Source organism: Brachyhypopomus gauderio, unplaced genomic scaffold, assembly GCF_052324685.1.
Source record: "Brachyhypopomus gauderio isolate BG-103 unplaced genomic scaffold, BGAUD_0.2 sc37, whole genome shotgun sequence".
Taxonomy (NCBI): Eukaryota; Metazoa; Chordata; class Actinopteri; order Gymnotiformes; family Hypopomidae; genus Brachyhypopomus; species Brachyhypopomus gauderio.
In genome coordinates, this window is record NW_027506867.1 from 35733 (window position 1) to 53673 (window position 17941).

The 17941-nt window shown below is 45.0% G+C and overlaps 1 long non-coding RNA gene across 1 annotated transcript; it reads right to left on the reverse strand.

The window, feature by feature from the left end:
* Positions 1-4366: 4366 nt before the first annotated feature.
* Positions 4367-5699, reverse strand: LOC143485599 (uncharacterized). The gene is made up of 3 exons (XR_013122947.1): positions 5564-5699; positions 5223-5472; positions 4367-5117 (listed from the first exon to the last, which is right to left on the reverse strand). It is a non-coding gene; the product is annotated as an uncharacterized LOC143485599 (long non-coding RNA).
* Positions 5700-17941: the final 12242 nt, after the last annotated feature.

The following is a 17941-nucleotide window of genomic DNA, read 5'->3' on the forward strand; positions in this document are numbered from 1 at the left end:
TAATATTAAACTAAATGCTTATAGTTTGGGATATTGTCTGTACTTGAATTTGTAGGAGTGGACTCTACAGGGGCATGGTGACCACTATAGGCATGGCATCCCACAAGCCAGCTGTGCAGTGTGCATTTGGTATGGTGCAGGAAGGCATTGGTCTGTCATATCAGCAGCCTGTTTTACCATCACGACACATCACTCTCCACCCTGATGTGCCATCAACCCCACTTCTTCCTCTAAAAGACCACCACCTTGATGCACCCACCTGTGCTTTTGTGTGCACTGAACAGGAACTCTTTCACCTGAAGTCTTTGGAGGTGTCACTTGATATGGCTCACAGAATTGAGATGTCAACTCTGGCTCAAGCCTAGAGTAACAGCGTCACGTTTTCGTGAGGTGTGCCATGTCAGAGGGCATAGCTCTGCAGAGTCCCTTGCTGAACGCATCATCAGAGGTACCAGACGGACGGCTGAAATGAAGAGAGGTCTAGAGATGGAGTCCGGAGCAGCATCTGAGTATTGCAGGATACTCAATGTAAATCACACACCATGTGGCCTCATCATCCACCCAGATGCTCACTGGCTTGGTGCAGCCCCTGATGGTGTCGTATTTGACCCCACTGAATACCCCCAGTTTGGCTTGGTCGAGATTAAATGCCCTAATGTGAAGAATTACATTGACTGTAAGTATCTGTATATGGAGTACGGATGTTCAAAACTAAAAAAAGACATGCGTATTACTGGCAGATTCAAATGTCAGTTACTAATCAGCGGGCTTCACTGGTGTGATTGTGGTGTGGGCTAAGGAGGATTTTTTTTTTGTGGAGCGTGTTTATATGAATGCAGATGTACAGAGACAAATTCGTGAGAAGACAGATTTATTTTACTTCTACACATATAAGACAAAATATCTGTCATTGAAATGTTCTATACAGAATCTTTTTTAAATCAAATGTTCCCTTATTTAACAGTATTTGAGCTTTTCTTAAACAGCACAATGTGTTTTTGATGTAAAGAACCTGGAAATATGAAAAAAGTTTATGAAAAAAATATTTACAGTTACAAATGAAACTGAACAGTGCTGGCACAAACCTTGGACAATCGTAAGTTTATAATAATCACACTAGATGAATGATCTAATTTATTGTATTTCTTCTTTCAGCTATTCTCTTTCAGGGGTCACCACAGCGGATCAAACTCCTCCATCTGGCCCTGTCCTGAGTGTCCTCCACTGACACCCCAGCCACTCTGATATCCTCTACCACTGCATCCATAAACCTCCTCTTAGGTCAAGAACTCCACTGCTGTCTCTCCCAAACATTTCCATGCCTCCACTGGAATATCATCAGGTCCAACTGCCTTACCACACTTCATTCTCTGAATTGCAGCCCTTACTTCCTCCTTGCTCACCTGAGGCACTTCCTGATTCACAACCTCTACCTCTTCTAACCTTCTTTCCCTTTCATTCTCTTGATTCATCAGCTCCTCAAAATACTCCTTTCACCTTCCCAAGACACTCTCCTCACCAGACAACACATTTCCATCTTTATCCTTTATCATCCTAACCTGCTGCACATCCTGCCCATCACAGTTTCTCTGTCTGGCCAATCTGTACAGATCCTTTTCCCCTTCCTTAGTGTCCAACTTCTCATACAGCTTGCTATATGCCTTCTCTTTAGCTTCTGCCACTGCTCTCTTTGCCTTGCGACACATCTCCTTGTACCTCTGTCTACTTTCTTCATCTCGCTGAAAATCCCAATTCTTTTTAGCCAACCGCTTTCCTCTCAAACTTTCCTGAACTTCCTCATTCCACCACCACGACTCCTTGTCTATCTTCCTCTGTCCTGAGGTCAAGTACCTTCCTAGCCACATCCCTCACTGCATTTGAAGTTTCATCCCAGGTATCCAGAACACCACCACCATTACCCAGTACCTGCCTCACCTCATCCCTGAATTTTACACCACAGTCCTCATCCTTTAACTTCCACCACCTGATCTTAGGTTCCGCTCTCACTCTCTTCCTCTTCTTCACCTCCAACATCATCCTACATATCACCATCCTATGCTGTTTAGCTACGCTCTCCCCGGGTAACACCTTGCAATCACTAACCTCTTTCAGGTTTCGTCTCCTACAGAGGATATAGTCGACCTGTGTGCATCTTCCACCACTCTTATGTTACCCTGTGCTCTTCCTTTATCTTAAAGTAAGTGTTAACTACAGCCATCCTTTTAGCAAAATCTACCACCATTTGTCCTTCCATATTCCTTACATTAACACCATATCTACCCAACACCTCCTCATCATCACTGTTCCCTCCACCAACATGTCCATTTGAATCTGCTCCAATAACCACTCTCTTCATTAGGAACCTGCAAAACAACTTCATCTAACTCTCTCCAGAATTCTTCTTTCTCCTCCACATCACAACCTACCTGAGGAGCATAAGTACTGATGACCTTCATCATCACCCCATCGATCTCCAACTTTACACAGATCACCCTGTCACTTACTCGCTTTACCTCCACTACACTCTTACTAAATTCATCCTTCAGGATTACCCCTACTCCATTTCTCTTCCTGTCTACACCATGATAGAAGAGTTTGAAGCCACCACCAATGCTCCTGGCCTTGCTCCCCTTCCACTTGGTCTCCCGTACACACAGTATATCTATCTTCCTCCTGTCCATCGCATCAGCTAGCTCTCTCCCTTGACCTGTCATAGAGCCCACATTCAACGTACCAACTCTAACCTCCACTTTCCTGCTCTGCCTCCTCTCCTTCAGCTTCAGAACCCTCTTCCCCCCTCTCCTCCTCGTCCCAACAGTAGTCCAATTTCCGCTAATGCCCTGCCTCGACCGACCCGGTATGGAATTTCTGTTTTTGATCCGCATCATTTGATTTGGCGCAGTTTTTACACCGGATGCCCTTCCTGACGCAACCCTCCCTATTTATCCAGGCTTAGGACCAGCACTAAAATACACTGGTGTGTGCACCCTAGTGGCTAGGTTATCTAATTTAATGCACTGCCTGAATTAAATTACAGCAACTTTTGTCCATATTATTAGGGTGTAAAGCCAGGAGCAATCAACAACATGGTGATCACAAAACCTGTGCCAAATGGAACATCTCAAGGTGGAGTTAGGTATGGTGCTTAATTACTTCTAATTAGACATGCAATTGTGCAGTTTAGCTGCTCTATCACAAATGTATAGTTACAATTAACTTTAATTTAAATATTCTAATTTAATATTAAACTAAATGCTTATAGTTTGGGATATTGTCTGTACTTGAATTTGTAGGAGTGGACTCTACAGGGGCATGGTGACCACTATAGGCATGGCATCCCACAAGCCAGCTGTGCAGTGTGCATTTGGTATGGTGCAGGAAGGCATTGGTCTGTCATATCAGCAGCCTGTTTTACCATCACGACACATCACTCTCCACCCTGATGTGCCATCAACCCCACTTCTTCCTCTAAAAGACCACCACCTTGATGCACCCACCTGTGCTTTTGTGTGCACTGAACAGGAACTCTTTCACCTGAAGTCTTTGGAGGTGTCACTTGATATGGCTCACAGAATTGAGATGTCAACTCTGGCTCAAGCCTAGAGTAACAGCGTCACGTTTTCGTGAGGTGTGCCATGTCAGAGGGCATAGCTCTGCAGAGTCCCTTGCTGAACGCATCATCAGAGGTACCAGACGGACGGCTGAAATGAAGAGAGGTCTAGAGATGGAGTCCGGAGCAGCATCTGAGTATTGCAGGATACTCAATGTAAATCACACACCATGTGGCCTCATCATCCACCCAGATGCTCACTGGCTTGGTGCAGCCCCTGATGGTGTCGTATTTGACCCCACTGAATACCCCCAGTTTGGCTTGGTCGAGATTAAATGCCCTAATGTGAAGAATTACATTGACTGTAAGTATCTGTATATGGAGTACGGATGTTCAAAACTAAAAAAAGACATGCGTATTACTGGCAGATTCAAATGTCAGTTACTAATCAGCGGGCTTCACTGGTGTGATTGTGGTGTGGGCTAAGGAGGATTTTTTTGTGGAGCGTGTTTATATGAATGCAAATGTACAGAGACAAATTCGTGAGAAGACAGATTTATTTTACTTCTACACATATATGACAAAATATCAGTCATTGAAATGTTAACATGTTCTATACAGAATCTTTTTTAAATCAAATGTTCCCTTATTTAACAGTATTTGAGCTTTTCTTAAACAGCACAATGTGTTTTTGATGTAAAGAACCTGGAAATATGAAAAAAGTTTATGAAAAAAATATTTACAGTTACAAATGTAAATGTTACAAATTATTCATATGTAATTAATTATTGTTTGATTAATAAAAATAAGAGCTTTATTTTAACCCATGACTTAACTAGTGCTTTGTTTTGATAGTTTGACAACAGGCATGCCACTGTAAATAACTGGTTATTGTTTACTGTGTGGGGAAAAGGAAATTATGCCATCAAACAACTTTTGTTTGATTCTCCTTATTACACGTTCTACGCGTACACCAAGTCGGGCTATGGATTGCGTTTCAGATACCTGGTATGCAGGCATCTGACTTTGCTTTGACAAAAATGGTGGGCAGTAGACTTTGCACTTAACACAATCAGTAATTAGGAAGCCCTTGCCAATCATCACTGCCATTTCTTCTGTGAGCAACTTGGCCAATCCTGATTGTTTGAATAACTCTTTGTCACTGACTGACCCAGCGTAAAGTGAGGAGACAAATGTCACTGCACCGTGTGGGGCGATGCCAACTAGGCCCTTCATGGTGCAGTGAGACTTGTATGCGGAGTACATCTCACTTTGTAGGAGTGGTGATGATGGTGTCTGACACCTGAGCTCAGTGCAGTCCAAGATAACCCGAGTTACAGGGATGGCTGGAGCCTCGTCGGAGGAAGGTGGCCTCAGACGCGCTGGGAAGCCTGTCCGGAAGCGTCTGCCTTGATGTTGGTCATAGGCTTGGTGGGCGTGCGTGGGACGCTCCAGGAGCTAGCTCATCGCGGGAGGGAGGGGTTCCGAGGCCACCGTGGGAGTGCTGGACTGGCCAACGCTCAGGCACAGAACGTCCTGTTCCTGCTTCTTCTTCCTGGCGTTGTACCTGTAACAGAAATGCAACACAGCCTATGAGTAATCAGCCTGTATAGCTCACAGTGTCAATGAGATCAATTTCAAACCAAAAAGACTTAAAGGTGGGTAAACTCACCACTGGGTCAGTGTCCTCTGATTCAGCTCAAAGAGCTGTATTCTGGTCCGTGCCACGAGGCCAGGGCTGCCCAGGACTACGCCCCTGTTGACGCCGTAGTCCCTCATGATGGCAGCCCACCTGTTCACCCTGACGCCGGCGATGGTCTGCCCACCAGGGTGAAGGCGACAAAGCGCCGGGGCAAATGGCCTCGACGAGGCGGCTCACCCTGGGCCACTGAGCAGGCCCGCTGCCTTGTCCGAGGAAGCAGCTGCAGACAGACACAGACCGAAATCAGTGACACGGATACAAGCCAAACTAGAAAAGCCCGAAGGATACTGGATTACTGAATGTTCGCCTACCGCTTCAGACTCTCTGTCCCAGCGACAACAGACGTCTAGGAAAGACTGCTTTTGGACAGTCGGTTTCTGTGACGTGGCGGGCAGACAGCACTGCCTTTGTCGCTCTCTGGCAGTTTGTCCCAGAGTGCAAGGATGCCGTCTACCCTCTGTTGTGTCACAAAAGCCATACATAGGAGATTACATACGTTAAACATACAGATGTTTCCTTACTAAGAGTGGAAGCGAGGTCTTCGCTTCCTGGTCTTGTCAAACTGACCTACAGAAGCTTATTTTAAACATCCTGTATCCTGCAGGCACTTAGAATATGGGAAAGAGCAGACAATCATTTTCTCCGACACTCTTGATAATAAGCAATTTGATTAATACTGTGACGGGCAGGGTGAGCGAAATAAAATGGAAGCGTTCACGTTTAAAAGAAAAGTGCGCAAACCAAAAACCCGCGACTTTGATCGGAATTAAGGATATAATAACCAGCGGTCAACTGGTACAAAAGACAAGACATATATAGGCAAACAAACGACCCTCAGGTGAGACGGATCACGGGCTCCGCCCACCCGAGGGACACACACAACGCAACGATACAGGACAGCTGCCGCTGTAGACGGGGGCGACCAGCAGTGGGCCCGCCGTACTGTGACAAATACTACAATGTGAGCAAAATATAACGTGATTAACATAAGAAATTTGGTTAATACTTTAAGGCTAGTCAAATTCTATAAGGATTATAAAAAGCTGTTTGATTAGAATATATGAGCTTTCATTCTTGAGCATTGTGGTTAAAATATACCTTAGCATTCTTTTACAAATAAAATTCTCCAACAATACTACTAGTCATCTTGGAGAGTTATGTTAATAAAGTTGATAAATCATTTTCCAGGGAGGAAAAACCCAGAAATTTGTGTTTTCACAGAAGAATAAAATAATAAAAAATCGTATGAGTTTTTAAATGACAAACATTTTTAACAACCAATTTACATTAGCTAAACAGCACTGTGCGCATGCTCACTACGCGGTCAACGTTTGTTGACGTTGCTATGCTAACTTCCGTCTTGTATCTTCAAATGTTTGATATATGATCTTTTCTTTCAAAACGGCGAAATTTGATTCTTTATTAAACTAATGGTATAAATTAAAAAGTAATCTTATTGTGGTATTTATTATTTCATTTTATTATCAATATATTTTTTTTCAAAGATAAATTTATTTTTTTTTAAGTAAGAAGAGGTTTTCCCGTAGGTCAGTGGATTGCATGTTGCGCTACGAACCGATTGCCCACTCAGTGGGGGGTTCGTAATCTGACCTTGACGCTGCCGTGTACACGCCGGACCGCCAGGTAAAGTATAAGCGTAATAAGTTACTCCAGTGCCAACGTCGGCAGTTGAAAAAAGCCGTGGTCCAGACCTACTGCAAAACCATCCTTTTATTTTATACTAATTGCTTTCCTTTCAACTTCATGCTTACGCCCCTTGCACAAAGGACACTAAATCTTTCACAAATTTATGCAAAATCCACACAGAGCAGCCCAGACCGGGAATCGAACCCAGACCGCCTTGCTGTGAGGCGAAAGTGCTAACCACTACACCACCGTGCCGCCTCCTTCAACTCACCTACTTTTAAAAGCGATGCACTCTGCCGTTACGCGCCTCCGTTACTTCTCCTTCATCGAGCCTGTGCGAGTTCGCCACGTTTACTCTGCTCGTCCGTCACAAACGTTTGCAGTTTGTCAACTTGGCTTTTTCCCCACCATACTGCACAAAGGGTGATACTATCCCGCTCCCATATTCGCACTTGGACTCAATGACAACATTTTAAACCAAACCAAACTCAATAAAGCATTTTCCTTACAACTCTGGGGGGGAGAAAAGCATGAATGAAACCAAAGGCATTGCTTATGTAGCGCACGCAGTTTGTTTCAGTATAGGAAAAATACACATTAGATGGCCTGTATTTGCGATCGGTTCAGAACCTGGATCTAAAGCAAAAAAATGTATGCCTCGTCATACATACACAAATACGAAGGTAAGGAAAATTTTATCTGATATTTTAGGTTGGCCCATGAAATAATCTAGTTAGTTAATGCTAGCAAGGATAACTACATTAGTGTTAGCTGCGCTAGTTTGTCCTGTTGACAAGTGGATTCGTATGTTGAAGCTGCAACTTGGCTGTTGTTCAATGATCTTAACTTCTAGGCATGCATTGCATTAAAATAACGCTTGATATCTTCACCCTGTTATAATGGTCAGAATTGCTAACACAGCTCAACAGCATGAAAATATTGCTAATGTGTCTACAGTCTACTATCTAGGGTTAGATATGTAGCTGTCTAATGTGCTATCTGTGCAGTTGTTTTTGTTCTGTAAAGCGGAATAGTGTAAGGCACTGCAGAGAGTTGTAGCACGGACTATGTTGTGTGTAACACACTTCCTGTTCTGAAGGAATAAAGTCACTCGTGAGTTACTAAACCGCTAACCTGAATACTGGTCTCATTCATGCTCACTCACAGTCTGCGCTTAACATAACATGGTGTCAGAAGTAAAAAGGAGTCACAAAGAAGAAGTAAAGACGAACTAAAGACAAATAAACGGATCAAAATGGATGCAAACAGAGACGGAGGAGCGACGCTACCGCAGTTAGCACCACCGGGCAAGTTCGACTTTACCAATGCTAATGAATGGCCGAGATGGCTAAAACGCTATGAGCGCTATAGAATAGCGACTGAATTGGACAAGAAATCAGACGAATTTCAAGTGAATGCTTTCATGTATGCTGTCGGTGATGAGGCCGAGGACATTTTAAACGTGCTGCCGCTAACAGAGGAACAGAAAAAGTCATATAAGGCAGTCACGGATGCGTTCACAGTGCATTGTGTGAGCAAGAGGAATGTGATTTTCGAAAGAGCACGCTTCAACCGGAGGAGCCAAGAGCCAGGTGAGAGTGTCGAATCTTTTATCACAGCAGTGCACACGCTGGCAGAGCACTGTGAGTTCGGGCCTCTGAGAGACCAGCTTATCAGAGACCGAATAGTAGTCGGCATAAGAGATGCTAAGCTGTCGGAAAGTTTACAGCTGGACAGTGAGTTGACTTTAGAGAAAGCCATGACGAGAGTGAGACAGAGTGCGGCGGTGAAAAGACAACAGCCGGTGTTACGGGGGACAGAGCAGCAGCCGGGGCGAGTTGAAACAGTGTTTAAGAAGAGCAGTGAACGGCCGAAAGCAGTAAAGGGGAAAAGTGACACACAGCCATTTGGATGCAGCAGGTGTGGACACATGAAAAAGCACCTTTGGAAGGACTGTCCTGCTCGTGAAGCTGAGTGTAGAAAATGCCATAAAAAAGGACACTTTGCCAAGAAATGTAGGTCAAGTGGGCGTGTCCATAATATCACAGAGGCAGCACAAGAGAGCAGTGAGGAGGATTTTGCTTTCCTGGGAGAAATGTGCTCTGACGGCGAGGAGGAGTGGTGCGAAATGGTGCAACTAAACAGTGGAAAAGTTGTGTTCAAGCTGGATACAGGAGCTACTGTCACAGCAATTCCAAGCAATTACTACTCTGCCAAAAGTCACGGTACACTGCAGTCGTCCAGAAAAGTGCTGTATGGCCCGGGAAACCACAAGCTAGAAGTCGAAGGACTGTTTAAAGGCAAGTTGAGCTTTGATAATAAAGTGACTGAACAAGACATTTATGTTGTTGGAGGTCTAGCTAAACCATTACTGGGCCTACCGGCATTAAAAGCTCTAGCATTGATAAAGCGGGTCCATGCTGTGCAGGGCCAGCAAGAAGAGTTTAGGGTACTGTACCCCACAGTGTTTTCTGGCTTGGGGAAATTAAAGGAGCCCTACAAAATAGAGTTGGAGCCAGGGGCGGTTCCATACGCTCTGTCAACACCACGCCGAGTACCATTGCCCTTGCGAGACAAAGTGAGAGCTGAACTGAATCGCATGGAGGGCATGGGGGTGATTTCGAAGGTGACGAAACCTACACCATGGTGCGCAGGACTAGTTGTTGCACCAAAAGCACAGCCAGGAAAGATAAGACTCTGCGTTGACCTCACACACCTGAACAAGTGGGTGCGGCGAGAGAGACACATTCTTCCTGCAGTCGACCACACATTGGCCATGTTGGCGGGGGCAAGAGTTTTCACGAAGCTGGATGCCACATCCGGTTTCTGGCAAATCCCATTGTCTGAGGAGAGCTCACTTCTCACAACGTTTATTACACCCTTCGGAAGATATTCGTTTAATCGCCTTCCTTTTGGGATTTCCTCAGCCCCCGAACACTTCCAGCGTCGGATGTCACAGATGCTGGAGGGTTGTGAAGGTGCCGTATGTCACGCAGATGACATTGTCGTGTATGGTGAGGACATGCAACAACACAATGCAAGATTGCACAAAGTCCTACAGCGACTACGAGAAGAGGGACTCACTCTGAACGAAAAATGCGAGTTTGCCAAAAACAGCATTATGTTTGTGGGCCACAGAGTCACAGCAGACGGGGTGACACCAGATCCAGACAAAATCAGAGCCATCATGGAGATGCCAGAACCAAAAAACGTAGAAGGGGTGAGGAGAGTGATGGGTATGGCCAACTACCTGGGGAAGTTCTTACCTAACTTGGCATCCTACACACGCCCAATTAAAGAGCTACTCAGCGAGAAGAATGAGTGGAGCTGGGAAAAGCCACAGATAGAGGCATTCCAGAGGTTGAAGAAAGAATTGAGTTCACCACGGGTGCTGGCGCAGTACTCACCAACGGCAGAAACGTGTGTATCAGCAGATGCATCTTCCTTTGGCTTAGGTGGCGTCTTGAGTCAGCAGCAGGAAGACGGAACATGGAGACCGACCGTGTTCATCTCTAGGGGTCTCACCGAGGCTGAGAAACACTACGCCCAAATTGAAAAGGAGGCTTTGGCAGTGACGTGGGCATGTGAGCGTCTGTCACCTTACCTGCTGGGTCTGCAGTTCAAGATAGAGACTGATCATAAGCCGCTAGTGCCGCTACTAAGCTCTAAGGCGCTAGACGAGCTCCCACCCAGAGTGCTGAGATTTCGGCTGAGACTGTTAAAATTCACTTACGACATTGTCCATGTGCCGGGAAAGTGTTTGATAACAGCAGATGCACTGTCGAGAGCTCCTGTGAAGCACACTCTCACACAAGAGGAGAAAGACAATGAGGCAGATGTTAAAGTGTTCGTGGATTCAGTTGTCCAGAGCCTTCCTGCTACAGAAGCAAGACTGAAGGTGATCCAAGAGAAGCAGAAAACAGACCCCATCTGTGCAAAGCTAATCCAGTACTGTCAAACAGCGTGGCCAGAAAGACATGCACTCCATCCAGATCTGGGCCCATACTGGCCAGAGAGAGAGAACCTGTCTATGGCGGGAGAGCTGCTATTGAGAGGTCAGAGAATTGTGATTCCTCAAAGTATGAGAAAGGACATTCTCCGGAACCTTCATAGCGGCCACCAGGGGATAGTCAAGTGCAGAGCGAGAGCCAGACAGTCGGTCTGGTGGCCAGGTTTGTCTGTCCACATAAGTCAGCTGGTGGACAATTGTAGTATCTGCTCACAACACCGGGCAGAACACAGAGAGCCGCTGATTCCCACACCGGTCCAAGATAGACCGTGGCAAAGAGTGGGTACAGATCTATTCTTCTGGGAGAAGAAGACATACCTCCTGCTAGTGGACTATTTTTCACGCTACATTGAAGTAGCCCACCTCAGTGTAGCCACAGCCGGGACAGTTATAGCGGCGTTGAAGGATGTGTTCAGCCGGCATGGCATACCCGAGACGGTAATATCAGACAACGGGCCACAATACAGTTGCGAACTTTTCAGGAACTTTGCTGAAGAGTATGGGTTCACGCACTGCACCAGCAGCCCGAGATATCCGCAGGCGAACGGAGAGGCTGAACGTGCAGTAGCAACTGTGAAAGGCTTGTGGAAAGGAGGAGAGGAGAAACTGAAAGCGTTGATGACTTATCGAGCAACACCTCTGGAGTGTGGTTACTCCCCTGCACAACTCCTCATGGGGAGACAGCTGCGCACCACCATACCACAGCTGCCTGTAAATCTTCGTCCACGCTGGCCAAACATCCGAGGACTCCGAAAGGCTGAGACTCGAGCGAAGGAGAAACAGCAGTGCAACTATAACCGGAGACACAGGGCACGAAATCTACCACCACTTCAGGCTGGCCAAAACGTGTGGCTGGCAAAAGAGAGGAAGTCAGGGACTGTAGCGCAACGGGCCACAACACCTAGATCTTACATTATTGATACTGATGAAGGTCAGGTTAGAAGAAACCGCACACATGTTCGCATAATTGATCCGCCACAACAGCCAACACCACCAGTTACACTTAGCACACCTGTTAATCCAGGTAACACAGTCACAACACATGCTGACAACCAAGAACATACATGTGGGACTGATGTGCCATACGTGACAAGAGTGGGACGCGTGTCACGTCCTCCCGACAGGCTGGACTTGTAACAGAAAATAAAAGAAAAGAAAATGGTATCTGTAAATAAGAGTAATTGAAAGGTTAGAATGCCTTTAAGCTGTTAAAGTTCAGCAGAGTTCTAAGTTGAGTTATTGTGAAGATTGGGGGGGGAGTTTTACTAAAAGGGGGAGGTGTTCTGTAAAGCGGAATAGTGTAAGGCACTGCAGAGAGTTGTAGCACGGACTATGTTGTGTGTAACACACTTCCTGTTCTGAAGGAATAAAGTCACTCGTGAGTTACTAAACCGCTAACCTGAATACTGGTCTCATTCATGCTCACTCACAGTCTGCGCTTAACATAACAGTTTTAAATGTTAAATGTATATTTTTTATTCAGTGTCGAATAGGGACCGGTGTTCTGTCGAGTTGTGCTGCTTATTAATATTTTACATGGTGAGCATATCTCGATAGGCTGATATCATACATCAAATAATGATTTCCTTATCAAATCATGCTTTCAGTACAGACCCATATTTTTTTTACATCAATACTAACTCTGTGCGCACTGTATGGACAAGGGAAGCGTGGATTAAAATCTATTATAGCTTCCTTATTAATATTTTACATGGTGAGCATATCTCGATAGGCTGATATCATACATCAAATAATGCTTTCCTTATCAAATCATGCTTTCAGTACAGACCCATATTTTTTTTACATCACTACTAACTCTGTGCTCACTGTATGGACAAGGGAAGTATGGATTAAAATCTATTATAGCTTCCTTATTAATATTTTACATGGTGAGCATATCTCGATAGGCTGATATATTACATCAAATAGTGTTTTCCTTATCAAATCATGCTTTCAGTACAGACCCATATATTTTTTTTACATCAATACTAACTCTGTGCGCACTGTATGGACAAGGGAAGCGTGGATTAAAATCTATTATAGCTTCCTTATTAATATTTTACATTGTGACGGGCAGGTGTGAGCAACAAAAAGGAAGCGATCACGCCAAGTCTCAGGGAAAAAGGGTGGTTTAATATAAAGTGTGCAAACCTAAAACCCGTGCAATAGATCCGAATTAAGGATATAATGACCAGCGGTCAACTGGTACAAAGACAAGGCATATATAGACAGACAAACGACCATCAGGTGGGAACGAATCACGGGCTCCGCCCACCTGAGGGGCGTACACGACGTCACAAGACAACAACAACACAGCCGCTGTGGACAGAGGCGGCCGGTAGGGGGCCGCCTCACCGTGACAGACCCCCCCACCAAGCCGCACTCCCCTCCACTGGGTGTGTGGCACACAGCGGCTGCACAACAACACGAAGGGGCAGGAAGGCAAGGACAGGCAGGGAAACACCTCCTGCAGTCCACGAGCTGAAACACAAAACACATAACATTAGTCAGCTCACCTCCCTGGGCGGGACCCTGGACCGACCGGGCCGTCAACAAGACAAAACCACGCCCCGGTCGGTCACAGGGCCCTCACGCCCTAACCGGCGTTTAGCCAGAGAGCCCCACAAAAGTGTGCGTGCGTGCAGGCTACTCCCTGGGGCACGGTCCTAACCACCTCCTGGACCTACCTCTCATCTCGGCGCACCTCGACCCTGGGCAACCCTAACCGGCCAGGGAGACCGCCCCTCACGGGGGAGTACATAGCAAGGTGGACTCCTCCACCCCACCGGAGGTTCCAGGGGGGAAACACTCCTTCCCTATGTGGGCCGGCTACACCCCAAGACCTCTTGGTACCGCCGAGCATGAGGGGGGGACCTCTGTCTTCAGCAGGAGCTCTTCAGACAGGAGCCCTCAGGTCCCCATACATCCGGGGAGCCCTCACCCTCCAGGGGGGGCTCTTTAAGACCGGGCTCCCGTCACCCCATCACATAAGGGGGCTCCTGCCTACTTAGGAGATCCCACAAGGTCCAGGAGGGCCGCTATTCACCACCAGGAGCAACCTGCAACACATGACATACACACACGCACACATACACAAAACACTCACGCGCACTACCCTGCTCAGGGCCTCCCTTGGGAGCGACGCCCTCCGTACCACACCCCGTGGCACGGGACCACAGCCGGTCCACCCCCAAACACACATTCAGGGGGAGGAGCATGCGTGGAATTACATAAAACAAAACAAAATCACGCAACACGCTAGGACAAAACAAACACGCAAGGACTAGACAAAACAAACGGTGCAAAACGGCAAACGGACAGGATCCCACACATGCGCGCTCTACTCAAACAAACAATGGTGACGCGCCGCTCGAGTCCGCAGTCGCTCCCCACATCAAACACTAGACACACGGGGGAGCGAGGCGACCTTGACGAGCGGCGACCGCGTCACACATAAAACATTCAATGAGTAACACACGCGAGCGACGCACACCGATCCATACGTCCGTTCACTCACACACACCTACACACACGTGTAATCACACAACACGAAGTAACGTGTAACCGCCCTGGTCACCGCCGTGCTGCACACACACACAACGTTTCAGCACGGCAGGGCTCTTCAACAACAAACAAAACACCACGTAGACAAGCACTTACCACAAGACATGACCACGAACGAAGGAGAAAGAAAAAGAGACTCGGCGGCTTCCGAAGGGTGGCTGGTCATTCTGTGACGGGCAGGTGTGAGCAACAAAAAGGAAGCGATCACGCCAAGTCTCAGGGAAAAAGGGTGGTTTAATATAAAGTGTGCAAACCTAAAACCCGTGCAATAGATCCGAATTAAGGATATAATGACCAGCGGTCAACTGGTACAAAGACAAGGCATATATAGACAGACAAACGACCATCAGGTGGGAACGAATCACGGGCTCCGCCCACCTGAGGGGCGTACACGACGTCACAAGACAACAACAACACAGCCGCTGTGGACAGAGGCGGCCGGTAGGGGGCCGCCTCACCGTGACATACATGGTGAGCATATCTCGATAGGCTGATATCATACATCAAATAATGCTTTCCTTATCAAATCATGCTTTCAGTACAGACCTATATATTTTTTTACATCACTACTAACTCTGTGCACACTGTATGGACAAGGGAAGCATGGATTAAAATCTATTATAGCTTCCTTGTTAATATTTTACATGGTGAGCATATCTCGATAGGCTGATATCTTACATCAAATAATGCTTTCCTTATCAAATCATGCTTTCAGTACAGACCCATATTTTTTTTACATCACTACTAACTCTGTGCGCACTGTATGGACAAGGGAAGCGTGGATTAAAATCTATTATAGCTTCCTTATTAATATTTTACATGGTGAGCATATCTCGATAGGCTGATATCATACATCAAATAATGCTTTCCTTATCAAATCATGCTTTCAGTACAGACCCATATTTTTTTTTACATCAATACTAACTCTGTGCGCACTGTATGGACAAGGGAAGCGTGGATTAAAATCTATTATAGCTTCCTTATTAATATTTTACATGGTGAGCACATCTCGATAGGCTGATATCATACATCAAATAATGTTTTCCTTATCAAATCATGCTTTCAGTACAGACCCATATTTTTTTTACATCACTACTAACTCTGTGCGCACTGTATGGACAAGGGAAGTGTGGATTAAAATCTATTATAGCTTCCTTATTAATATTTTACATGGTGAGCATATCTCGATAGGCTGATATCTTACATCAAATAATGCTTTCCTTATCAAATCATGCTTTCAGTACAGACCCATTGTCACGGTACAGCTCCTGGCCCCTCCCCTTTGGCCGTGTGTTTATGTTGTCTACGTCTAGTCGTAGACAGGATCTCCGTCGGTGTGGTTGTGTCTGAGTGTGTTCATCAGTCTCACCTGTGGCTCATCTCGTGAACACTCGGCACTTGTGGTTTGTCTATTTAATGTGCGTTCGCGCATTGTCCCGTGCTCGTCTTTGTTACTCATTTATGTCAGTCTTATACGTTCATGTGTGTAAGCTATACGTGCGCTGTCTGGACTATTTTTGTATTAAATAAAATAACATTTGTGGAAGACCATTGGACTCGTGCCTCGTCCGTCTCCCTGCGCCCAGCGTCACACCCATCTTTTTTTTTTTTTTTACATCGCTACTAACTCTGTGTGCACTGTATGGACAAGGGAAACATGGATATGCAGTTTATTAGAACTTCTTTATTAGAACTTGTATATAAACCAAGCACAACACTAACTTTTTACAACAGTAACATTTTTTGCACACATATGTAAGACTAGTGTCTTTGTTGTATTCGGCACATTCAACATGTGCCCACCTACTGCAGAAATCACACTGCACCTACCCCCCAAAAAAAAGCCATTAGGTACATATTAGTACTAATACTACTCCAGTTGTCTAATAATACAAAGTATGCTTATGTTATACATTACCATTTCAATCATGCTCTTGTCTGCATCAGATTCCAGCAAGGAGCACACCACACAGTAATCATCTGCATTCCCTAGAAACAATGATTTTAGTATGGTTTTAAACTGTAGCACTCATTCTCTAGAAATAATCATGTAGTAAAGAGTCTCTGCAGTAGCTTTATGGTACAGGACACAGATTGATAGTTTCGTTACCTTTGAGTCAGATGATGGAATATGGATTTATATGGGTTTTGACTAAAGAAAACTTTATGGCACTGCTTTCATGCAGTGTTTGATACCACTGAACTTTACACTGCAGCAGTGCACAGGCTACTTCAAGTCGTGCCTTGGTAACATCTTGTGGGGATGTCTGGACAGCGCTGATGTTTCTCCTCTGGAAATAATCTTCTGCAAACTGCAAAGTGGCATTTTACATGGTAAGAGTAATATCAGTTACTTATAAATGCCCATCACATTATTATCAAAAGGTTTACCCTCAACACTAAAATCCCACAACTGCTGGAATCCTGCTGCTTGTTGTGCAGTATTGTTTGTACTGTCCATTTAGGCTCCTGGTCTCCATGGCCTGTCATCCTTAAGAAGTTCCTAATTATTGTTTTAAAAAAATGATAGAAGAACACAGTTTAACATCACACCAGTTCTTTTCAGAAAAAAGCTCCAAAATTAGCACTGTAAAATAGCAATGTTAAAATGTTATTACCGCCAGTTACGTAGCAGCTTGCGCTCGAGTGCACTTTCATTTGCCAGGGGATCGATCAACACAAGGACCTTGTCAGACATGTTGACAATCTAAAAGAAATTAGTTCATTCATGTTATTCTCTTGTCATATTATAACATTCTGCTGCATCATAGCACAATTAGAATATCTCTGTACGATTCATGCAAATAATGACTGATGTACACTACCAGTCAAATGTTTGAACACAAAAAAAAGGCATTTTAATCTAAAGGATTATGCCTTAATTTGTTTATAAGACAATTTGGGAAGGTTGTTGTATATATTAATTAATTCTCAACATACTTGATTTTAAATGCACCCTTTATTTCAGAACTTTAGTTCTCTACAAGGTCTCTGCATGTGAGAATGTGTTCAGGACTGATGTTAAAGCATCATAGGTGCTGCTTCATGAACAGGACAGTTACTTCAAAGAATCTAATATTTGTTTATTAGAGCATAAATAGAGCACAGCATTCGTTCATTGCTTTAGCATCTTTCCAGTTTTTTTATGTCAAAAATAATAAAAATAAACAAAGTAGGTGTGACCAAACATTTGACTTGTAGTGTAAACAAACCTGCTCTGAAAAATAAGGAAAGGTAAACAAACCACTAAAACCCAGTGAGCCCCAGTGTTTACAGGGCACATCCAGATTTCCTCCAGTGGAAACGTCATCTAAAGAATGTGTTGAATACAAAGTTGTCATTATTGTTACTGATAATCATTACTGCTAGACTGTAAATGTGATGAAAGTACCTTTCTGAGTCTCTGGAATTGTCCAGAAAACAACGATGTTGCAATAACGGCACAGAGCTGGTGAACAGCTTTCTGTTA